The sequence below is a fragment of the Ambystoma mexicanum genome, chromosome 10, assembly GCF_040938575.1.
Source record: "Ambystoma mexicanum isolate Mex_15411 chromosome 10, UKY_AmexF1_1, whole genome shotgun sequence".
NCBI classification, from domain to species: domain Eukaryota; kingdom Metazoa; phylum Chordata; class Amphibia; order Caudata; family Ambystomatidae; genus Ambystoma; species Ambystoma mexicanum.
In genome coordinates, this window is record NC_090932.1 from 1071289961 (window position 1) to 1071315093 (window position 25133).

Below are 25133 nucleotides of genomic sequence, written 5' to 3' on the forward strand. Positions count from 1 at the left end.
ATTCAAAGGTTTCGGACAGGTATCCATCCGGAAGGGTACGAATGTTAAAGAAGGAGAATTGTGAGATTGAAGTGGTCCTGCAACGGGTCAAGCCAAACCCTGTGCACATTAGAAAGTCTTCAATACTTGATGTAAAATTGACATTGGTCCGAGCCCGGCTGAGGGAGACTAATGGTGTACAAGGTATCTGAGCCTGGCTGAGGGGGATCCGAGGTGAACCGTGAGTCACCTGAAAAGGAAGAACCTACGAACATTGTGTGACATGCTCGTGCCCGGCAGAGGGAACCCTGTGCAGAACTTCATGCTAAAAGGATCTGAGCCCGGTTGAGGGGCATCCGGGGTGGATATTAAATCACCTGATGTGAATACTTGTGAAATTCTGAAAGGGGAAAAGAACTTGTTATATATTTGGTTGCATCAGGCCCTTTAAGTGAAGAGACTTTGGGAAGCAAGGAGACTTATGCTCTGGAGGCCCTGATGCTAATGAGTGAACTGTTAACTCATGCTAATATAGCCAGAGACTGCTATACTCAAGTGAAACGCCTTATCCCATGCTAAAAACGGGGGTAAGGGAGGCCAACCGCCTGAAAATCTGACACCATTTTTGAACACTTCCTTCTTTTTTCATAGCAATATTTCCCACATTATTTGTATTTAGCAGTAAGGACTGGTGCTCGATAGTTCGACAAACTGGTCGTCTTTTTCAGGGCTAGTCTTTCTCTGAACTGAAATAAAGAAGAAATGTGTCTATGCTGTAAAGTAACTGTATCTTTGCTGTACCTTTGCTTGTCTATGCATACTTGATTGAGCTGGGTACCAAAGAGGAAAAGTGTACCTGGTACTGTTGGAGCACAGTGATGTGTGGGAATATGATCCAAAAATGTTTTGAATTGTTATAGAACTTATAAGACCACCAGAGTTTGAATATCCTTAGTCCACTATCACTACGATGCATGGATAAAACTCATGCCGTTGGTGAAAGGAATATTAAAGGTATTAAATGCTAAAATATGCAGGGTATATGAGCCTTCCTTGAAACTGTACTTAGTTGTGCAAGATGGTGATTAAATGATTACATTCTTGATTCCAAGATGGCCACCCGCACAAGGTAGACATGTTGACGGCTGCTCCCGGGCCCCAGCTGTGTTTTTGGCAGTTCCACCACCCTCGCACGGCTGTAGGCACCGTGAGCGGGGAAGGCATTACCCCAGGAAGGAAGTGTTAAGCCCCAGAGGACGGAGAAGCTTTAGCAAGCCCCAGAGGGCTTAGAGGTCGCAGAGGTGAGCCTCGTACGGTACCGTATGGAACGGACACAGGAAGGCACAGCACCACCAACCCCAGCACGGCTGGAGAGAGGCGAGGAAGAGCACCCGTTAAAGGAAGGTAAGTGTGACAGCACCAGGAAGCGCACCTCCCACAAAGAATACCCACAATGGGGCCACACAGAGAGCGCAGTATAGACTTTGCACAACCGGAACACAAGGTGAGCAGAGGTGAAGAGGAGTCACACCGGACAACGCGGCCCGGAAGGCAGGCAGGGTAGAATTGAAGCGAGGCCCAGGGAGGGGCAACTCCAAGAAGGCCGGCAAACAGAGAGCCAAACCCGTCGGGACCAGAGAAGAGAGAAGGAAGAGCGCCGTCCCTCGCGGCACGAAAAGGCTGCAGAGCAGCAGAGAGGCGTGCCAGCCCCAGCAGGGAACCACATTGTGGAAGCCGGCGTTCCAGCTGGGGTGGGAGTGAGGACATGTGGTTGGAACGGGAATGGGCCCAGCACCCATACAAGTAAGGGGGCAGTGAGGCGCAGTGGAGGTGCGGGCAACCAGCTATGGGAAGCACGCAGGCGGAGGCGCGGACCCTAAAGACAATAAGTGTCCCTGTTGGGGGTGTACCCTCGGGCCAGGGCCAACGGAGGCATAGCACACTGGAGCATAAGTACCCGGAACACAGAGCAAGCGGACCCCAGAGCGCACCGGAGCACTGGGGCACTGAGGCTCTGCATAACGTACAAGCAGACCTCAGCCGAGAGTGCGGGCTGACAGTGGGCCGCCCGAGGGGGGAGAAGTGAGGCAAAAGGTGCCGCACAGACCCTGGGACATGGGGCTAAGACACGGACTGGCATATAGTAGCGGTGACCCCCATGCCCAGTGGGGAAGACGTGGAGAGCCCACCCCCACCAATGAAACGAGTAAGGTTGGAGACAAAGCCCCAACAACATAGGATACATCGAGCCCCGGTAACCCTGGGAGTAGGTCTCCTTAAGAAGGGCCCCGGGAGAACCCGGTAAATTGAGGAAAGTGCGGGAAGCGCCATGAGGGACAAGAACACTCAGGTCGGCACTGAAAGGCTGGATGGTGCACAGATAGTGCCCAGGAGCCACAACACAAGGGGGTAGGGGACCAAGTGCAGGAGTGGATTACTGAATGCCTACAAAGCCGAAGGGACAGCCTATAAGAAAGCACACATAGGAGGGGGAAGAGCCTACTGACATAAATGACTTCCAAGGTGAAGGGCAGACTAGCGAAAGCAGGCCTACCCGCAGGAGATACCCCAGGGACCCTCACCACAATGTGGCCAGCCACAGAGGCTAGAGAGCCAGGCAAGAGCAGCATAGACCGATCAAAGGAATGGAAGGACACTGAAGCGGAAGACAGCATGGCTCTGATGACGTGACAGGACTTCCGAGGAGAAATGCAATCTGTCCAGGCGACCCTAGCTAAAACCTTCCAAGACCAGTTACAATTGTTTAGGGCAGACTTAAACTCAGCCCTAGGAGAAATGAGGCACGAGATTGACCAACGAATCACCTCGAAAGAGGTCTGCAGGAGGTGGACAGAGAGACTACAGCAAACAGTGAGGCCATAGAATGCCTAAACGTGACAACACATAACCTGGAGATACAATTGGAGGATATAGAGAACATGTCAAGTAGAGTCAACATCAGAATAAAACTGCTGCCGGAATCGGTACACGACAGGGAGCTGAAGGGTGAATCGCAAAAAATAATTGCGTAACTCCTGGGAGGAATAGACCCAGGATCCATTGAACTGGATCAGATCCATAGGGTGGGCCGTCAGAATAAGGGCCCCAACACAAGACCCCGGGACGTCCTAACAGCATTCGCAGATACTGTACTGGCAGCCAAATACTGGAATGCACTACCCATGACAATAAGAGCTGACACCTCATTCTGGTCGTTTAGAGCCAAAGTCAAGGAACTGCTCGACACCCAACAATAGTCTGCCCAAGGCACTTAACTATACCCAACGGGTCCACTAACCTACTTATGTCATTGCAATCTAATGTATTATCTGCTTCTTCATTCAAATGTATGCTATGCTTGCGGCAAACCAAACTGTAATCTGGTCCTGCCATAACCTACTATGCTTCTCTCCGGACCACTATGTAACCAGGTCCTCAAACCACTTGTAATGTATTATATTCACCTGCCTGTATGTGCAACAATCTGTAACCACTGTTGAACTTAAAGAATTAGCGCCCAGTTACCCTAGGGTTCGGCAGCGCTTTACAAATAAACATACTAAACTAAACTAAATGGCCAAAAAGAAGCGGTCCTGAGGGCGGACAAACAACAAGAGGCGGTGCACTACAAGGGCCAACCTATATCACTATACCAGGACCTGGCAAATAGTACATTAATCAAGAGGAGACATATGAGCCTGATTGTAAAGCATTAAGTATAAGTGGACTTTCCCATTTGGATTGATGTTCGAGAGGGAAGAGGGGGCCCAAAAGGGGGTAACCTCCCTAGGAAGTGGCGCACATATTGCACCTGGACATGAGCAACGAGCAGCTGGGCGAAGGTCCCCCCTCACTGGAGAACAAAGCAAGGCCCAAACCATGGGAGTAGTCGACAGTGGGTGAAAGGCGCAGAAGGAGGGCGATACTAAGAGGGCCGCGCCCAAAAAGTGGGGAGGTGGCAGAAGAAGCAGGGGGCAACGAAGGATGATATAGGCAAAATAAGGCCCAAAATATGAAGGAAATGGGGGTGGTGAACAAATAGGGGTGACTAGGGCAAAGGAACCAGAGAGTATTAACATGTTGCAACCAGAAAGGGTGGAAGTACCCGGGGGAGGGGTGCGTAAGGGAGAAGTTAGAATCATCCGAAGTTGGGGCCAGGGGTGAGAAAGGGGAGTGGCGAGGGGTCAGGGGAGAGGTAGTAAATAGACAGGAGGGACGAAGGAGAAGGCAGGGGGGGCAGCGGGAGGAGGAGGAAGCCATACAAAGAGGGCAGATAGGCCGAAGGATGCAAGGGACCAGGACGCGGGATGAAGGAAGGTGGGAAAACACAAGGATAAGGGGAAGGGATCAAGGGGAAGAGAGGAAGGGCAAAGCGCGGGAGCCAGCAGGTTCAAATGGATGACACATAATGTAAGAGGACTTAACACACCTCTGAAATGGAAAAAGTTAGAGAGATTCACAAGGGCAACAGGACCTGATGTCCTGGCCTTACAGGAAAACCACCTACTGAACGGAGACCAGGGACTACTCAATCGTAGGGGCTTCTCCCAGATATTCCTTGCGTCAGGCGCTATGAAATCGGGTGGAGTGACATTGGCCTTTAGGAATAGTATGGATGTTAGAGTCTCGGACATACTCTGGGATAAAGGAGGGAGATACGTAGTGGCTAGAGGAGAGTACATGGGAACCGCCTATACAATAGCATCAGTATATGCACCCAACACGGGTCAAGAACATTTCTTGAGGGAACTTCTGGGGACAGTGGAAGGCTTCACGAAGGGGCATTTAATCCCAATGGGGGATCTCAACCTGGCCTGGAACAGAAGCAGAGATACGACAAACCATGGTGGCTCGGGAGGGGGAGCAGTAGTGTCACCACAATTGAGGGAAAGATTCGAGGGTGCCGGCATGAGGGACGTCTCAAGGGCTTTGAAAGGGTCGAAGGAGGGACAAATATTCCTATTTGGGGTACATGCCACTCAGTCAAGATTCGACTACATATGGGTATCGGCAAGTCTTGTGGGGAGAGTCGAAGAAATGGAGGTAGGTCCCCTGGGGATAGCAGACCATAAGGTGGTGTCAATGAATATGCGCCTGCAGGGACGTAGGCCGGGGGTCTGGAAATGGAAGATCCCGGGGGAGCTACCTAGGGACTCAGTGATACGGGAGGAAATAGGGGACAAGATCAAGGCCTTTTTCAAGCTCAATAAAAGCACAGACATAGTGGTGGGACACATTCAAAGCCACTATGAGGGAGGAATTCATAGCACAGAGGGCACAAAAAGAGAAGCTGATGAAGGCCCTAGAGATTCTGCTCTAGAAGGAAGTGGAGAAGGCACGCCTAAAGGCAGTGGACACCCCCACAAGGTAAATACTGAGGGCATAAAGAAGCACAGTATGGCAACTGGGGGTGCTTAGAACCAAAAAGGCAGAAGGAGCTTTGCTCTTTCTGAGGCAGAAATATTACACCAAAGCGAACAAAGTGGATGCACTTCTGGCACGATTATTGAGGGGAGCAAGGGGTCAGAGCACAATTATAGCAATAAATGATGAAAGGGGACACCAACTTACCAGAATGGAAGAAATCCAAGAAATCTCACCGACTCAATCGCAAATAGATTTTTGGGGGAAATTACAACTGCTCAAGGTACCCCCTGGGGTACAGAGCGGTTGAGATAGGCAATAACGGAGAAGGACACGAGGAGCACCATCGCAAACTTGACCCTGAATAAGGCTCTGGGTCCAGATGGCTACACAGCCGCTTTTCATAAAACTTATGCCCACATTCTATGCGCCCATCTGACACAACACATCACACCTTCCATGGAAAAAGATAAAATCACCCTCATACCCAAACCCAATAAGGACCCCGCAGACTGTACCTCGTACAGGCCCATCGGACTTATAAACACTGATGCAAAAATCTACACACTGATTCTGGCGAAATGACTGGAAAGCTATCTCCCCTCGCTGATCCACCAAGATCAGGCGGGGTTTGTCCTGGGCAGACAGACAGCGGACAATATTAGAAGAGTAGCACATCTAATGGAAAAAAGTACATAAAACGGCCACCCCGGCGCTCCGACTGGCGTTAGATGCAGAAAAGGCTTTCGAGCGGGTAGAGTGGCCATTTCTGTTTAGGGTAATGGAGAAAATTGGACTGGGAGAGGATTATTTTAAGATGGTCCAGGCCAACTACAAAAACTTGACAACACGTTTGTCGGTGAACGGCTCCATGTCACGCCTGGGAAGAGGGACCAAGCCAGGGTCAGACTGGGACAAGAAATAGGCCGGTCACCCAAAAAAAGTGGCCCACCCCTCGCCTCATGACCCTTGACCTCTGATGACATCACCAGAAGTGATGTCATTTGACCCCACCCCAAAGTGACATCCTGGGAAGCGATGAAACACGACCTTTCATACCTTGACAAAACAGGAAGTGGCATCAAATAGCATTGTTCCTAAGTACACTAAATTACTGTGAATCCAAGCAGACGTCCTAGGCCAAATGAAAATATGTTATTGTATAGCACTTACGCTTAAGCTCTTTTTTATAGAACAAATATGCATAGAATATCACCCAACCTGTGTTAGTACTCATTTTTTAACAAAGGGATAACCAGAGCATGTTTCAGTTCGGCAGGAATGGTCCCTGTAAAACAAGAGTCATTCACTGCCTGAGCTACCCCAGAAACAATAGTAGGCATCGCCTCCTTGAGAGTATTCAAGGGAGTTGGATCTGAGGGAGATACTGATTTCAATTTGTTTGTTGGCAGCTAGGATGTCTTCGGCCAAGAAAGAGGGAATAGTAGACCCGGATATAGCTAAAGGATCAGGCAAAGAGATAGAAGCATCTGCCTGTTTTCAAACTGGAGCCAGTGATTTTCTCACGGATGTCTGCAATCTTTTGATCAAAAAACTCTGACAAGGAGTCACATAACCTCTGTGAGGGGCTAATCCCTGGTAAAGCAGAAGTAGGAGTGGCCAGAGAGTGCACTAAATCAAATAGTGTCTTAGGCTGTTCAATGGCAGATTCTACCCTATCCTTAAAATCGGGGGGGGGGGCGGTTGCAGTAAAAATTGCCTTAGGATACATAACAGTCGCTTGGTTGAGTAACATTTTGTCTGACTGACAATAAGAGGACCTCCATTTGCGCTCTGCTTGCCGACACTTGAGTCTAAGAGACTTAAGGTCCTAATTGAACCAAGGCTCAGAAGGGCGCCATTTTGCCTACATCATTTTTGTAGCGCCATATGGTCAGCCGTACTGTTAAAAGCAGCACTAACCGACCAGGCTAGCTAACGAGTTCAGTCCAGGATTTTCTCTGTGTGCCAAATTAACTGGGCACCACGGAATTTCCAGCAGATTGTCCCAGCAGCCTCTCCATCTAAATGTATCAAAGTTATAAATTCAAGTGCATTATCCCCCTATCTTCCTTTAAGGTTGCAATTTAGCTTAGCAGTGCTTGTATGTTCATCGAAGGCATCCATTTCTGAGCTTAATAATGTTCTCCATGCTGGATGCAAGAATGTAATCATTTAATCACCATCTTGCACACGTGTGTACAGTTTCAAGGCTGGCTCATTGTACCTGCATATTCTAACATTTAATACCTTTAATATTCCTTTCACAGATGGCATGAGTTCTATCCGTGCATCGTAGTGATACCGCACTAGGGATGTTCAACCTACGGCGGTCTGATGGGTTCTATAACACTTCAAAACATGTTTGGGTCATCTTCTCACACATCAGTGTGCTCCAACAGTACCAGGTACATGTTTCCTCTTTGGTACCGGGCGCCATCAACTATACATAGACAAGCAACGGGGCCGCAAAGCTACAGTTAGATTACAGCATAGACACATTTCTTCTTTAGTTCAGTTCAGAGGAAGACCAGCCCTGAAGAAGACGCACGGTTCGTAGAAACTAGCCAGCGCTCAGCACCAAGAGCTGGGTGAACATCACAATTAGTTTTAGCTGGTAGGCACTGAGCAATTTAGTTTATAGAGAGTTTAGGCATCACTGCCAGGTTTCGCACTTGCACGCGCATATTTATTCCGCTCCCTATGGAGGGAGAATTGGGCAGCACTTAGTCAAACGCGCCGATGCACAACCATGATTTGCCCAAACGACACATTACTGTGTATAAAAGTGGTTGCAGTGTTGTGGGAGCTAAGTTTCCAACACATTGCTAACGGTACAGTTGTCGTTTCAAGCACCCATGTGCAACATATGTATTGAATTCGTGTTTATGGTGTGTTTTTCTTATGTATGTTACTTCTGTATTTATTCCCCTAGGGGGCGTTTATGCATCTAACCGTATCTACTGTAGTGCGTACATTCATTTACACGTGTTTACATGCACTCCACTAGTTATAATAAAACACTACATGTGTGTCTAATAAGAATACTTGCTCTTGACTGCTTACCTTGGGTAAAGTCGTTTTCTATTTACACCCAGTATTAGGATATTTTCTACTTTTACCTGGATTTAGGGCATTCTCGCCCAGAGAACTGCCCATACCCAGTTTGTGGGGTTGTACATGTCCTTGCCTTTCATGCTAATACAGTATCTTTACTGTCTTCTGCCCCCCTCCACCCCTCATCTAAAAACATAACAAAGTGAGGTGGGCAGTATAATGACCGCTTTAGTCTCCTTCAAAACAGTCCCTACTCGTATAGCGCGCGCGCGCGGTGGGGGCCGGGACAGGCGGCCGTGGTATCCCTGGGACGGATCCTAGACAGCTGCTGCGCCACCCCCACCCCTCTTTCCCCGCCCCTCATCACCACCATCCATCTTCCAAGGAGACAAAATCAGAGCGTGGGAAACCCCATGGAGGCCAGCTGATGCCCCCTCCAACGCCGCCGCCGCCACCACCACAGTTCACCCACCGCCCCCACCCCCGGGTTCAGACATACTGTGACTGGTGCTTTCTGACTGCAGCAAGCAGCTGTGCCCTGGTCTCCCACCCCCTCCTGGCACCAGACCATCCTCTCTTCTACTTGACAAGTCTGTGAAACAGGATGACTTTTCGAGAGCCCGAGTCAAAGACAAACTCGTCCTGCCCGCACCCCGCCCTTCCCGTCAACTTGGAAGTGAGGGTTCGTGGGGTGAGTGGCTGGCTGCAGGGCCTACTAAATCTATCCACCCCCGCCTCCACCACAGCTTCTTTTGTCTCCTAGGGAAAGAGGTTGGGCCTGTTGCCCACATCACCCGCACAGGGCATGCACGCAGGCACAAAGGGAGGAATAAAAGCCCTTTTATCCTCTGGACACACTGCAATTGGTGGATGGGGGAGGGGAATGCGCCGGTGCGGGGTGGGGGCGCAACCCCCTCCATCCTATAAAGACATGACACAAAGAGAAGGACAACTCACTGCCTCCTCTTTCATTTAGTAGATGCTTGTTATTTGTTATTATACATAGTGTTTCTTTTTTGACCGGAAAATGTGCAAAAATACAACTTTATTTGCACAATCTATTGGGTGAAGTCGTTATAAAATAGCATGTCTGAAACAAGCTCTGCTTTATAAAAAGTTGTGTCCTTCCTCTTGCCCTCCAGGCCTGGCCTTCGTAGACTCATGTAGCAATGCATTCTGGGAGCTCGGGGCCTGCGTGGCCTCCTCTGCAGGCCGCTAAGGATGTCTTATTGTATGTTTGGATGATTTTTCCAACGAGATGAAGTCAACATTTGTCCTCGTCGCATTGGAAAAATCCCAACATACCTTTTTGAACTTGATAATGGCCTCAGCGCCAGTAGAAAAGGGGTGCTTTTGGCAGCAGGTGAAGTGGGGGTGGGCGTGTGTGCGGCAGTTCAAAGAGCGCGGTGCATCTTATCCTCTAAATGCGGTAACGAGGGCGTGCTGCAAGCCATTAATGAGGTGCACGGTCAGCGCTATTTATTAACTGCAGAAATGGGGGTGCAGAAATGGGGGTGCAGAAATGGGGGTGAGGCAAGACAGGAATGAAAGGAATCTTACAGAGCGTTCCTATAACTGGAGTAATGAGGGGGTGCATGTCAGAAGTGGGGTGCATCAGCAGATCTGTTCCAACACTGCGAGGGCCAGAGCTAGCCATCCATTGAAATCAGGGGTTCACTGCAGACGAGAAAGGCCTCCCATTTGTAACAGCACATCTGGTGCATCTACTAGGCTGTCCTATAACTGGAGTAATGGGGGTACTGCCGGTCAGGAATGAGGTGCATTTACCGAGATAGTATTTAACTGTGTTAATTTATTGGGCATAGTCAGTGCTTTAAATGGGGGCTGGGGGATAGAGGTGCAGGTACTCACCAATCTAAGCTTTAAGTGGGAGGGGTCTCAGCTCGGATTGTTCTTAAAATTGCTCTGACACCAGGGCCCAGCCAAGGATATCAATTAGCCTCAATTAACCCGTGTGTTCTGCTGCATTTTTTTCGTAGTTCTCCATATGTCTCACTTTCTATGTGTATCTCGCTCTTCCTATCTCATTCCCTATGTGTGTCCATTTCTATGTGTCTCTCTCCCCACGCTCCCACTGCAGTCATGTTCTCACACCCTCTTTAGCTCTCACTTTAAACCCATATTATTTCCTGAGGCTTTGCCTGGGGAGCATGACCTGCCGAAACATCTCAGTGATTCCACCTCAAATCTCAGTATAATTGTTTACTGGTAAGTCATTAACTTTAAATTTGATTCGTATTTATTTATGCATTCACATTTGTTTAGCGCGCAAACAGCCCCGAGGCATTGTGGCGGTTGTTACAAGAAGTAGCTTAGTTGCAGGATTCATACATTTTGACATTTTTTTGTACAGGGGAATAGATACATACAGTGCTCTGCTGCTCTGCAAGAGCGCATCGGAGAAGAAAACGTGAGAAGTACAAGTAGAACATGCGTATACAGTGCCTATTGTACAAAAGGATGGGCGCAGGGTAGGGTTAGTTGAAAAGGGAGGTTTTCAGTTTTTTTCTGAAGGCCATGAGGGAGTTCTCCGCTCTGAGGGCTGTGGGGAGATAGTTCCACAGTTTGGTGGCTTGGTAAGGGAAACCGATCCTGCCTGCCTTGGCCCTGTTGATGTGCGGGGTGCATAGTAGGTTAGAGTCGCAGGTTCTGGTAGGACGTGAGGAGGTATGTTTGGTAATTTTCTCAGATAGGTAGGACGGAGCTGTGAGGAGCTGTCAACCTAATGTAATCTGGCATATACCCTCATCAATCACAGCCTGGTTTTGGCCTGTTTTGACAACAGTATTGCAGTGCACCAAAGTTGGCAGGCTTAGAGAATGCCCAATATTAACAAGTAAGGTACAGTGAGATTACATTATGTGCAAAAGATCACATGTGTTTGTTAAGCTGGGATTCTTAAACACAAACGTCGAGTTTTTTGTTAAGCCTGGCGTGTTTTTTGCTGTAAAATTGCAGATATCATAGATATAAACTAGGCTTTAAAGGGCGAGCTTTATTATTGCTTGATTTCATGGTCTGATGATAAGGAATTTTGAAAGGTAACTGGAGCTGTGTGTGGTCTTTCAGTCTGAAACGTTCCATCACAATTCCAAACGCTTGGACATTTACATATTAGAAAAGGACTGCTGATAACAAACACACTTAAAAAAAAAAGTAATCGTCCAGGCTTTCTTGAGGTGCTGCATGCGCAAAGGAATCCCAAAGAAACCACTCGTTACTCCACATGAAAACTCTCAAGGAAGGGACGCCACGGCTAACAACTAAAGTCCAATGAGTGTGAAGAGGGAAAACCGGGATCAAACCCATGCCTCTCACCCCAGGCACATATACAGAAGAACAGCAGGAACAACAAGGAGCGCCATTATCCTTTGAACCAGGCCCCAGCGCACCCATGGGTGACAAATATGCTGAAACACACCCACTTCACCAACAGTGCAACTTCCATGCTACATTAGAATCAATGCTGCAATATCAGAACCTACAAACACAAAAATCCCTGTTTAAAGGCTTGCAAATGCCTATATGAATTAACATGGTCTAATTGCACAGTGTAAAGCCATGTTTCAGGAAAATTACAGCCAAGTTCATTTCTCTCACTGAACACTGGCTGCAGAAGCCTTCAGCAATGTTCCTTGCAAAACCCCCGAGCTGCCAAGGTCGCACATTCAAGATAAGATTGCTTTCTGCAGACAAACATTTTTAATTCTCCACAAATGCGAATAAATCACGGCAACCCAGTGTGCTTTTTTTTTCTTTCTGGGAAAGAAAGACATTTTCTCAAGGACTCGCACAACATTTGAAACATAATTGTAACAAGAATGGCTCAGCCCAGCCAATAAGCGCTCAGAGCTCAAGTGCAAACTGCTTACTTCAGCTAAAAAGTTATGGGAACAAAGTCATAATGTAACAAGTTAGAATTAGGTAATGGGGGCTGGCACAGCTAAACCAACCCACTGACGCAAAAGGCTAATATCCAATTGTCAGGCTCTCTATAAGGGCTACATAGGTAACCTATCACTTAGCAGCCAATAGCAGGAGGAGTTAGGTTTCTGGGAACTGATCCAATTCTGTGAGGTCAGCCTGCAGTGTGATTATAAAGCTGGCTTGCAAGCCAGCCCCGGGGGAGACGGCGCCTGAACTCTCGATGTGCACGATGCTCTGCGTGTTTTTTTCTTTTTTGCTGCCCAGAAATAAACGCAGTTTGGAACATGCTGCTGCCTGCTTGGGACTCTGTTGCATTTCTGGGGGCCATATGGGAGGTGTTGGGGTCTCCCATAGATGGTGAGGGTATGGCTGCTGGCCCCCCACTGCCCTGTTGGGGGTCCAGCTTCTCCCCAACAAGTTGGTGCCCTCTGTGAGGCTCATTGCTCATTGTAACATGAGTGAATGAGCACTGCCTGCGCAAGCCCTGCGTTGAACTGCACTCCCTGCCGCCGACTCAAGGAAGCTGTGGGACCCTCGCCTGCACCTGAAGACCACCGGAAAACGCGTAACCGGCTAAAGGCATCGGGGGCCACTTGGAAATACCCCGCTTGAGGGCAGGTGAGAGCCCTGCAGGAGAAGGGGTCCGGTGAAGCGCCTTGAGGGGGTGTCCAGCAGCAGAGCAAGTGCCAGTGCAGCATAGGAAATGTAAGTCAACCAGCAACATGGGCTTTGAGGGGGGGGAAATGTTTAAAGTATTATGATGCATTGTTGATCAGTATGTTGCAGAAATGTTAAGTTCTTTTGTTTGGGTAGAAACAGGGGGAGGCATTGTAAATTGGGTGGTGGGTGATTGTACATTGTCGCAAAATTCTGCGCATTGGTGGTGATCGGCACGTGAATTGTTGGGACTGGAGCGGTGGCAGTTGCCCCTTCTTGTGTTTATGAGGATATTGGGTGGGGTAGTGACTCCCCACATATGGAAAGGAGTGCCGCGCTGGTTGGTCCGGATGGCGATTTCATGTACAGGGGTGTGGATTTCCTATGAATTGACGTTATAGATCAATGAGTAGATGAGGTTCCCTGCTAATTGAGCGTTTTAGTTCAGTGAGTGGATGATGTTTCCCCGCAGGAGGTAGCTAGATTGTTCCCGAGTACGGAAGATAGTTGGCTGGTTAAGGTCCCCTGGTGAGGAGCGTATCACACGTGAGGCGACGCAGCGTGTGCAGTCCAATTATAAGAGTTTTTATTGTAATTTACCTTGTTCCAGTTGAGACAGGAAGACAGCTGTGGGGATTGTGGGGTTTTATTTTGGGATTTTTGTGGGGTTGGGAGAAATGGGTTATTGTCCTGTGTATGCACATTTGTCTGTTCATTTGCACTGTGTTTTTAGTTTGGTGACGTCACCTTCAGATTGATGCATAGGACACAGAGTTTTGATGGTGAGGAGATAGTGGTGTGGTTTTGGATTTGGAGAATAGGTGACCCAGAGGCGGTGTGTGGAAGACACATGCGCAAGATTGTGGGGGTGTGCCGGAGAAGGCAATGGTTTGGTGAAGATGGGCTGCACGTGGAGTGCACTGGCTAAGGTGCGGAGCCAAGAAGGCTCACAGAAGTTGAAAAATGTTCAATTATCTTCTAACATTTGCTCCCTGAACAGCGGACTATCGAAATTTTCAAATTGAATAGAGGTAAAATGTATCACACAACACAGAAATGACTCCCCTTCACCTGTTGTGTAGCACACAGCTTCCATGCCGAAATAAGTCAGTAAAACATAGTGTGCAAAGCTTCAAAAGTACTGAAGGTAAATTAAAAAAGACCATGGCTGCTCATAGGTGGCTTCTCCAGAAGCGTGCAGCAATCGCTAAGGACACACATACACAGCACTTACACGGGAATAGCTTTAAAAGCACATGGCTACAGTTGAACTGTGTGTACGAAGGAAAGGGAAGATGCGAGGGGTCAGCTGATGCTGAACCAGCACGAGCAGAGGGAAGAGGGGACTCACCCTTCTGAACCTCCGGGAGTGTAATATTTGATGACACAGATGGTAAGCAAGGAATGCATTGCATGAGAGAACTGAAAACAGCAGAAGGACATTTAAACACCACACACACACACACACAATCACAATACACTAAAGCGAACAAACAGGAAGGTGCAGAACAACCCACTAGCAGCACAGGAGTGAGCAAGGGAGGGCTGCAGTGCATGGAAGCAGATTTGAAGGCACAGGTACAGAGGAATTAAATTTAAAGGGAAGATAACGGGGGAGGTGCAAGGAGTAACAATAGCAACAGAGAGGGGGAACTGGAAAGGGAAGAAAGGGATTGGAGGAGGAGAGAAGGACTGAACGAGACAGCACAGTCAAACATGATAGAGGATCAGTAAGGGGTGGTGCAGCATGCATGGGGTTATGGAAGGGAGGAAGGAAGGATAGCGCGCTAGACATTGACTGTGTGCATTGTAGATTGTGGCAAGAAAACGCAGGGGCAGAGAAAGGCAGATGAGGACAAGTAGGTACAAAATAAATTATGAAAGTATGCAATGGGAGGGGCAGTTAAAAACAGCCTCAACACACACGCACAAGAATCACAATAGCAGTGTCAACAACCACCACAATATGCACCGCCCATGTGGGGAGGATACATGGGGTAGGACGGGATGATTTCAGCAGACACCACAAGCGTCAACGCAGGCACTGTCACCACTACATGTACAGACACAACAAATGACAACACCACTACCCCAGGACTGACAAGAATCACAACACAGGGGCACTGCACAGCAGCCAGCACCCATACAGAACACTGACACAATAGCAATGGTACCGGTTACATGACTGGGAGGGGTCTTCCTGATGGGAAACAAACCTTTCAAAGGACATAGATCGACATTATACCGCTAATAGGACAGCCCAAGACAAACTTGATTTGACTCACTCTGCCACTCACACTCATGCTCCACCTCCCCGACAGAGCGGGCGAGACGCGCGCCGACACACACACTCACGCACACTCAATAATGCAGAGGACAATTGCATAGGGGTGGTGATAGGTATCAAAACATTTTCTTTTCTGGGTGACAGTGGGGCGACTAGGCCATGCATTAGGGAAGAGACATTTGTGACATCATGAGCGATGTGGATATGATCACCTTATTAACAGAGAAATCCATAACTTGTTAAACACCAGGCATACACATGTTGAAAGTAAGGAAGATTGTTTAAGCATAATGGGGGTGCACGGTACAGAGGGGGGTGCATAATGATAGCGCATCACAAGGGAGTTCATTTAGCTACATTTTGAGCACACATCTTTCAGTGAGGAGACTGGGCTCATGAATACACGATTAATACAGAACAATTAAATGAGACACACAAGGTGGAAGAAGGTGCACTTGAGGGGGGAGGCCTACATTGCATTGACAGTTCACCACAGGAGGAGAGAAATAGGGGTAAAGGGTGGATGATCAATGTTCCCAACAGACTAAATTTGGCGACTAAATAACAGTGCAAGTGGTAATGCCACTAGCGCTTTTGGAAATAGCACTGGCACAAATGCATTAGCCAACACACATAGGGAAAGAGGTCATTGCCGCACGAACTGGAGAATGATGGTTGTATTAAAATTTGAGAGCAGATAATGGGGGATAAATATATTGTTTAAATGTAACAGTGATTAAAGTAGTGGAGTAATAAAATACTAGACTAAATGAGTAATTAACAGAGTAGGTAGGGTTTAAAAAGTGGACATGGGGTGGGATAGAGAGAATGGGAGTAAATTGTGAGGGTTGGGTTTGAAAGAAAAGAGGAAATAAATAAGTAAATAAATAAATAAATAAATAAATACAAAAGAGGGGGGAGAGATAGGTAGCGAATAATTGGTAGCGAATTTCATTAGTACCAGCTTAAAGTGCCTGCAGTTCACTGCGAGGCACGCCCTGAGAAGTTGAGAGAGGAGCCATAGAAAAAAAAAAAGATTTAAAAACCCTGCGATTATCTTAACTAAGTAACATGGTGCACTTAATTTAGAAACACAGCCACCCTATATGACAAATTTACCACCCTGATGTTTCCCTATTTAGCTTGTCAGTGCCTGATGCCCCACGGGACAAAGGCACGCACTATAAATAGCTTACAACAAAAGCACAGTAAATATAAAGATCCAAAGGCCCATTTGTACACTAGCACCTAAATTGCGTATATATGATCCGAGTGTGTAATGAGTATCTTCACATAAATTAAGTGCCTACCCATTTTCTGGGTACATTTCGAATTGTGTAACAATTTACAGTCAGACCGCCATTGAACGCCACCAGGTGGTGACAGGATGGTGCATAAATGTACCATTGGCTCCTCCCACTAGGACACTGAATAGTGCAAGAGTAGTGCAGAGAGGTTGGGTCAAGAAATTGAAGAATTTGTAAATGCTCAGGTCTCAAGCGCTTCCATTTAATTTCTCGCCAGATATAAAGGACCCAGGGCAGGCCAGAAGACAACGGACAACCAACACCCAATGGCTATGGACTACAGTGGGACATTTTCCCCTCCTGACAGACTTTGTTAGATGTGTGAGGCGTCAAGCCCTACAAAGCGGTGGCCACCCTGGCAACGAGGGAGCAACGATCAACAGGGCCAACGCAAGAGATTTTCATGAACTGCAAAATAGCACGAACACTCCCGAGTTAGGGAAACATGGCCATCCTATGGTCCAACGCACACTAGCAACTAGAATAGGGACTGACACACGCATTTCCAAAGTTTAATTGAGTTTCATATTACATTTTGTGCACCTACAGCTGTAACACTGTTTTGTTCCTTCTCTTTTCCCCGCACATGCAGGTTGTTGCGTATGTATGCTGTTAGAAATGTGTAGGAAATTTCCTTAATGTTATCTTCCATTAGAAACTGTGAGGCCTACTGATTAAAACATCGTGAAGCATTCCCCACTCAATTGCCCACCCTATCAAGAACCTCAGACCCCTTAGAGCATGTTTCCCTGAAGTATATTTCCTTGCTTCCATTGAATAAACAGCCCAATATTTTCCCTACCCATATTGAGAAATTTTGAAAACACGAAATGTCCAGGGGGAGGTTTGATTTTTGCCCTTAGTGATTGTTTAGTTTGCGGAGCTTGAGGTTACTAACAAGTACTAACGTATTAACGCCTTTCTTGCGATTTTCAGGCGGGCAAATTTATCATCTCATCAGCTGCAAGGACACAGCAGCGTAAGTGGTTATGGGCAAGCAAATAAGGACTTTTACCTTCACGATGGGACTATTAATGATGAACGAAATAATGGGGGTGGTAATTTGAAAATTATTTGTAATAGTGAGCATTACCGCTGTATCCCCTGCTAACATTCCCTAACCTAAGCAGGAAGAGTTACGGCGTCAGTGGGTGAGGAAAAGCTGCTGCTAAAGTAAGGAGAGTTAAGGGCAGACACAAAGGGAGTAAAACATACACATAACACACATAGTAGAATTGACCAACAACATGCACACATGTACAAAATTGGTAGGGACACCACTGGAGAGAGATGTCCTGACTGTTCTTTAACATATGCCGGAAGAGAATTGATTACAACAGAAATTACTACAGCAGAGCACGACGCCCATGTATGCCAAAGTGCGAAGGAGATTGCAAGGGAAGACAGCAACATTGAGATTGATATAAAAAAAGGGGGGTAATCCCCTATGGAAGATGATTACATAAAGCAGCTAATAGGAGAACAACTGTATGTGGAAAGTGACCAGAGAGAGAAGAAACAACGAGCAAATGCACCAGTGAGCAAGCTGCAAGAGAAAAAAAAAACAAGAAAAAATAAATAATAAAAGAAGAAAGAAAAACAAAAAGAGAAGAAAAAATAAAATAAAAGAGACAAAAATATGATAAGTGCCTAACGGAGTGAGACAAAAGAGCGAAGATGGTCACTTGGGTGGAGAATGAAGAAGGACGTATACTGTTAAGGTACCAACGTTATGTTACCAGCACAACAGTGACAAGAAGTGGACAATCATGCTGGATGCAAGAAGGTTGAGAGAAGTTGCGAGATGAGAGCAGGAACATCACTGCTTATGGACTACTATTGAGCACATGCATCCAAAGATCAAAAGAATCTACCACTGAATTGGGGAGGAGAGTGTTCATTGGTGCGCATCAGCATGCCCTTGTTGGTGATGACCAAGGAAGATGTGAAGAATGACACATTCACCAAGATGGAAAACAACGGAAGAAGAGTAACAGACAGAGGAGTAAAAAGAAGGGGGAATTACTTCTCGAGCGAGACAGAAGAATAATTGGGTGAAGTACCAGCATACTAAAGAATGATCAGCAAAAAATGCATCTGAAAAGAGAAAGCAAAGAACTAGCTAGTGCTTGCATGGTAATGGATGACATCATGACTGCCTGGTTGATTGAAGGTGATAACGGAAGGACTAGTACCGAGCACAGCATCATTGTGCAAGATAGAGATACATTGCAAGATGTAAGAGAACAACAGAAGAAGACATCGGAATGCAAATAAGAGACATGGTGAAAGGAAGAGCCGGACTAAGGGAGAAGATAGCGGTGTGCAACATGGTTCCAGCAGTAATAAAGGTGGCCACTCCCTGTGATCAGAGGAAGTACAAAGGGAAGTGAGTGTGGTGGAACACAGAAGGAGAACACTCCTATATATACTGTTCATCAACAACAATGCAAAAAATTGTGTACACTTCAAGGAATTGACAAAGATATGCAGACCGGAAGGAGATGAATGTTGCTTGGTGGTGTGGTCGACAAAGTCGACCAGAGGGGGGACTGAAGAGGGAAAACCGAGATCAAACCCATGCCCCCTCACCCCAGGCACATATACAGAAGAACAGCAGGAAGAACAAGGAGCGCACTTATCCTTTGAACCAGGCCCCAGCGCACCCATGGGTGACAAATATGCTGAAACACACCCACTTCACCAACAGTGCAACTTCCATGCTACATTAGAATCAATGCTGCAATATCAGAACCTACAAACACAAAAATCCCTGTTTAAAGGCTTGCAAATGCCTATATGAATTAACATGGTCTAATTGCACAGTGTAAAGCCATGTTTCAGGAAAATTACAGCCAAGTTCATTTCTCTCACTGAACACTGGCTGCAGAAGCCTTCAGCAATGTTCCTCGCAAAACCCCCGAGCTGCCAAGGTCGCACATTCAAGATAAGATTGCTTTCTGCAGACAAACATTTTTAATTCTCCACAAATGCGAATAAATCACGGCAACCCAGTGTGCTTTTTTTTTCTTTCTGGGAAAGAAAGACATTTTCTCAAGGACTGGCACAACATTTGAAACATAATTGTAACAAGAATGGCTCAGCCCAGCCAATTAGCGCTCAGAGCTCAAGTGCAAACTGCTTACTTCAGCTAAAAAGTTATGGGAACAAAGTCATAATGTAACAAGTTAGAATTAGGTAATGGGGGCTGGCACAGCTAAACCAACCCACTGACGCAAAAGGCTAATATCCAATTGTCAGGCTCTCTATAAGGGCTACATAGGTAACCTATCACTTAGCAGCCAATAGCAGGAGGAGTTAGGTTTCTGGGAACTGATCCAATTCTGTGAGGTCAGCCTGCAGTGTGATTATAAAGCTGGCTTGCAAGCCAGCCCCGGGGGAGACGGCGCCTGAACTCTCGGTGTGCACGATGCTCTGCGTGTTTTTTTCTTTTTTGCTGCCCAGAAATAAACGCAGTTTGGAACATGCTGCTGCCTGCTTGGGACTCTGTTGCATTTCTGGGGGCCATATGGGAGGTTTTGGGGTCTCCCATAGATGGTGAGGGTATGGCTGCTGGCCCCCCACTGCCCTGGTGGGGGTCCAGCTTCTCCCCAACAAGTGCAATGGACCTCCTCACCTGATGGGCTGGCAAATCTGGTGCTGCATGTTTGGCTCTCCTTTTGTTCTGGAGGGTGGGCCCGGAAGGCGCGATTATAGACATTGGGGGTCGGGGGAGGGCGCTGCCTCCCCCAGCAAAGGCTGCAGGTGTTTAGTCCTCCATTGAGGTACAGTGAAATGAAATACTTTCCATTTTCCTTCCCCACATCACTTAGAACCAGTATTCTCCTTCAAGCTTTTATAAGTGCAGATATTTACTCATAATGTCAAAATTAAGACCAAACACTTAAAGCCCTGCCACGTATGTAACACGTGTGTAACACATTCACGCATTATACAACGTCGTCGGGCTGTTGTATAGTTGTACAGAAAGTAAGAAAAGTGGTCACATGAAAGCAAGTGCTGGGATGGAAAGGGTTAATGGGCAAGAGGCAAAGAATGGATGAATATGTGGGGAGTTTACGAGCATAGTAAGCAGTTAACTGGGGATAATAGGCTCAGTAGGTGAGGAAGTACAGGTGTGTTAAGATTTATTTTCTGAAAATGATGTAGTCGTTTTTGTCTTGGCGATGTGGGGTTGTAAAGTTCCAAAGGAATGAGCCTGCACTAAGAACGGTCGTCCTCTGAGGTAAACCTTCTATCTATCTATCTATCTATCTATCTATCTATCTATCTATCTATCTATCTATCTATCTATCTATCTATCTATCTATCTATCTATCTATCTATCTATCTATTCTTTCCTATTGCGCCACTAACCCGAAGGCCTCAGGGCGCTCACAGGAGAATCACGTAGAAGACAGTCAGAGAGAGGCCAAAGAAGGAGACCCTAGGCGCAGACCACATATTTAGGGAGCAAAAGCATATGAGGGCGGTTTATAGGGAATAGAGTGGGTCAGATGAGTCAATCGGTCACATTTGGCATCAAACAAAAACCTTGCTATGGCAAGCAGCTTAGAGCTGCTTAGAGCTTAGAGCTGCTTAGAGATGCTTAGAGCTGCTTGCCAGTTATTGTAAACAGGACGGGCTATGCTGGGTGTAGCCTGTGGATGAGGCGATCTGACGCGGATGAAAGAGCATTCTGAGTAAACCGGGATTTAACCCATTATCATACCTGGGCGAATCGAACTGCAAAGGACTGATGGCAAACCATCAAAAATACAAATGACTATGCCCGGATTTGAGGAAGGCAACCGGCTGAAACATTTCTCATCCTAAGGGCACCATATCATGGAGAATAAATAGTGATAATTATAAACACTTTGGCACTTGTCTTTCAATGGATTTTCGTGACAATTACTAGTTTAAGCGTTTTTTGGCTTTTTTATCGCCATACTAAGACGCAACAACCAGACTATTCAAGACACTGTGATTGTAAGGTCGCCGAGCCAGAACAGTAGAGTAGAAAAGTGCTCTCTAATTGTTTCCATGCTGGGTATAGCCTGTGGATGAATGAAAGGGCCATTAATATTTTGTGGGGCAAGATTGAAAGCTATTGCAGATGTCTCAGGCCTGATCCATTGCTTCAGGTTGAACATGTTCCTTCGTGGCCTTGTCCTGGACACGCTGGAGCTTTTAGGTGGTGGAAGTGTGGAGGCTAATTCAAAGGTGCCACCTGTAAGGATCGATACCGACCAGGATAATGTTGGGAAGGCGAAACGATCGTCCCAGGCGCCCCAGCGCTTTCAGATGAAACAAAGGCCTGTGTGCAGTAAGGGCTAGAGGAGGTTACAGGGGGGAGGGGGTGCCGCTAAAGGCCATAGTGTCGGAAGGGGGTGCATGTTTTTGCCCTAGTATACATGGGGAATCAACGCCATTTTAGATAGCAGTAGCCATATGGGATTCGAGGCCTAGTTTTGCACTGAAGCTAGGGCGTCAAGCCCTAACCACACACATAGAAATAAAGTGTACGCAGGCGGGAATAGGTTGTAGCTTGGGCACCAGTGAGAAATGGCAGAGCTGCACAGACTCATAGACCCTTCATTGTCTCATGTTGCCAACATCTCGTATCCATGAAGGAATGTGCCCTGCAAGGCCACGAGAACTCACTGTGAAAAGCGATCCAACGAGAAGGAGGAGGGCACGAGCCTCCGACCCTTCCTGTCCCAGCTCTAAGTAATAGCACCCGAAAACACCAGTCCCAAGACCCCCAGCATTCCAAGATACAAGTCAGTCCCAGACCACCAACCATAAAACTGTAAAACCTCCAATCGGTCAAAAAACATCAGAAAACAGGGATCAGTTGCCTCCACCATAGGTTGCGTGATTTGTGCTACGAGGTGCCAGGAGGGTTAAAACAACATAGCTGAAATGAGGGTGGGGAAACAAGCTGCAGTATGTTAGAAGCAATGGCCTCAATGTATCCTCTTAGCCCATGTCTGCAGTACCAGGTGCATATTAGATTACAGATAGAGCCAGTATTGTTTTTCTTCATATAATTGCCAATTAGTTACAGCTTTATGCCTGATGACGCGCAAGGAGGAGCCCACGTGGAAGAAGATGGACAGACAGGGCTGGGACCAATGGCCTGGCATCCCTTATGGAGCAGTTAGCCTATGTATAGGGTCTCGACCAACCAGCCATGCGGGTTTACACATTATGTAACTCACGTCACTGATTACGCTGTATGCCTTCATAAAGTGTTGTTCGTACTGATTTTGCTGGTGCATTTCTATTTTTGTGGAAATAAAACTTAGTTTTCCTTGGAAGAGGTGTGCTGGGCCTTTTTCCCTAGTGGGTTATATTTTGTCTGGTGTGAGCGTTGAGGGGCTTCTCTACAGTTTTGGTGATACCGATGTGATCCCAGCGACCCCCGCGAAGACAGAGGCTTCCTGGCCACATCTCTGGAGGGGCCGTGCCCACCTACAGTGCCCAGTCCCAAACGCGCAACACGCACTGGGGTACAGAAGCCATTTTCACAGAATTCCTGTATGCTCTTTGAAGCGGGGCGCTGCTCCTATGAGAATGCAGGCCGTTGGTGGGACCGCATGACGGATGAGCTCGAGTGAACAAACAAACCTAAGAACACCTCTTGCGAGCAACAACAAACGGGGTAAGAGTGAGTGGGGAAGTGAAGTGTGTGTGTGCGGGGACGGGAGAGTGTGAAAAGGCCACGTGGTGGGTTTTGGATTTTTACATTATTATTATTATTATTATTATTATTATTATTATTATTATTAATAAGGAGATTACAAGCGGGGAAAAAGGAGTGTGGGATCCTCCCAGAGTAAGGGGAGACATTGACACCATTTTTTACTATGATAAGGAGGATACAAAGGTAGAAACTATGTATAATTAGAGGGCTCGTCTTCCTGTCCCCAATATATTTCGGGTGGTGGGAAAGAGGAAAAGTAGTGGTCATTGTTTTAGCTTATTATTTTTATTTATTGTTTTAGTGTATTGAGATGATTTTGTGAATTTGGTGGAGGCCAAGGAAGGGTCGGTAAAAATAGTGTGAGTGTACGGTGTGAGAATGGTGGGAGTGAGTGAAGAAGGGGGGAGGGCGTGAACAGAGGGCAACAGGAGGGTGGGAACGGGGGACTGGTAGAGACGGTTACAATAATACTGTGTGCGACATACAACTAAAAGCTTCTGTTGGATATATCGTTGTTAATATGGGGGAAATTACTCCATTGGAGTGTATGTTTAGTGTATTGCCATTGTACAAGGACAAAATAGAGAGGTACCAAAAGCAGTTGGTTGGTAGAGAACCAAGGGGGAATGCCCGCCCCTGGCCAGAGCACACTTTTAACAATATACCACATGAGTACATTTCTAACCGCTAGGTATAAGGGTAAATATCTGCTGAAGCAAAAAGAGATCTTAGACCTGTGGAAAATGGTGAAGAATGTAGAGGATACCACCAGGTGTATGCCCCGATGCAAATGTAGTGCCCCCCTAAATGTAGTAACCACAATAGTGCCACAGGAAGTGTCACAGCCCATGCCTAGAGAGGGCCTCCATCCACTCACTGCCTGCCCAGCCACAGGATACACCAACCCAACATATGTGCCCCTGCCAGCCACTGCTCCACCCCCATATCGGCCAACCCCAAATAGTATTACACAGTGGGAGACCAAATCACACAAGGAATTAGAGGAGGCATTGGAGGCAACATGAGCAGAGTTGACCCAGTTGAAGGCAGTAAAAGAAGGGGAGAATATACAAGGGTGTGGGTTGGATGAGTGGAGAGCTGGGGACATTTTGTTCAGACTGGATAGCACCACCATTAAGGATATGTGTGTCGAGACGCACAGGAGTAAAGATCGAAGGACAGAAAGTGCAGCATATGGGACAGTGAGGTCGTACAGGGAGGTGCCCCAAGAGGGACACGAAGGAGACTGGGACAGTGTGGAAGAGTTGGAAGATGAGGGAAGTGAGGCACAAGGGGCTCCAGAAATTACACCAAGAGTAGAATGTTTGTGCGGCGAGCGATTGAGGAGCAGTTTTGGGCAGGTAGCAGTGGCAAGGGAAAAGCAAAGTGGTGAGCAGAGAGTTGGGCGAGGGCTAGGCAAAGAAATGCCATTAATACACAAGGGACCTCCAAGTGCGAATTATGTGCCATGGGCGGAGATGGATAACAATAATTTGATCAAGGCGCTCCCGGCCCTTGCTGCCAGGGCTTGGAAGTGGATATACCCCTTTGAAGAAAGACAGCAGGGGTTCCTTTGGCAGTAGGAGACATGAAAAGCCTACTTGTTGCATTGTGGGGGACCAGGCTGTAGATGTGCGATTCAAGGCACGGGATCCTGGAGTAAAACTAGATGATGATGTGCACAATGGGGCAACTTTCAATAATATTAAGGCACAAGTGTGGGTCGCACTGCGACATGCGTACCCCGACACACCTGACTTACAGTCCATAATGCAGTATACGTTGGGGGACAATGAAGATGCCGCTCAATATATTTTAAAAG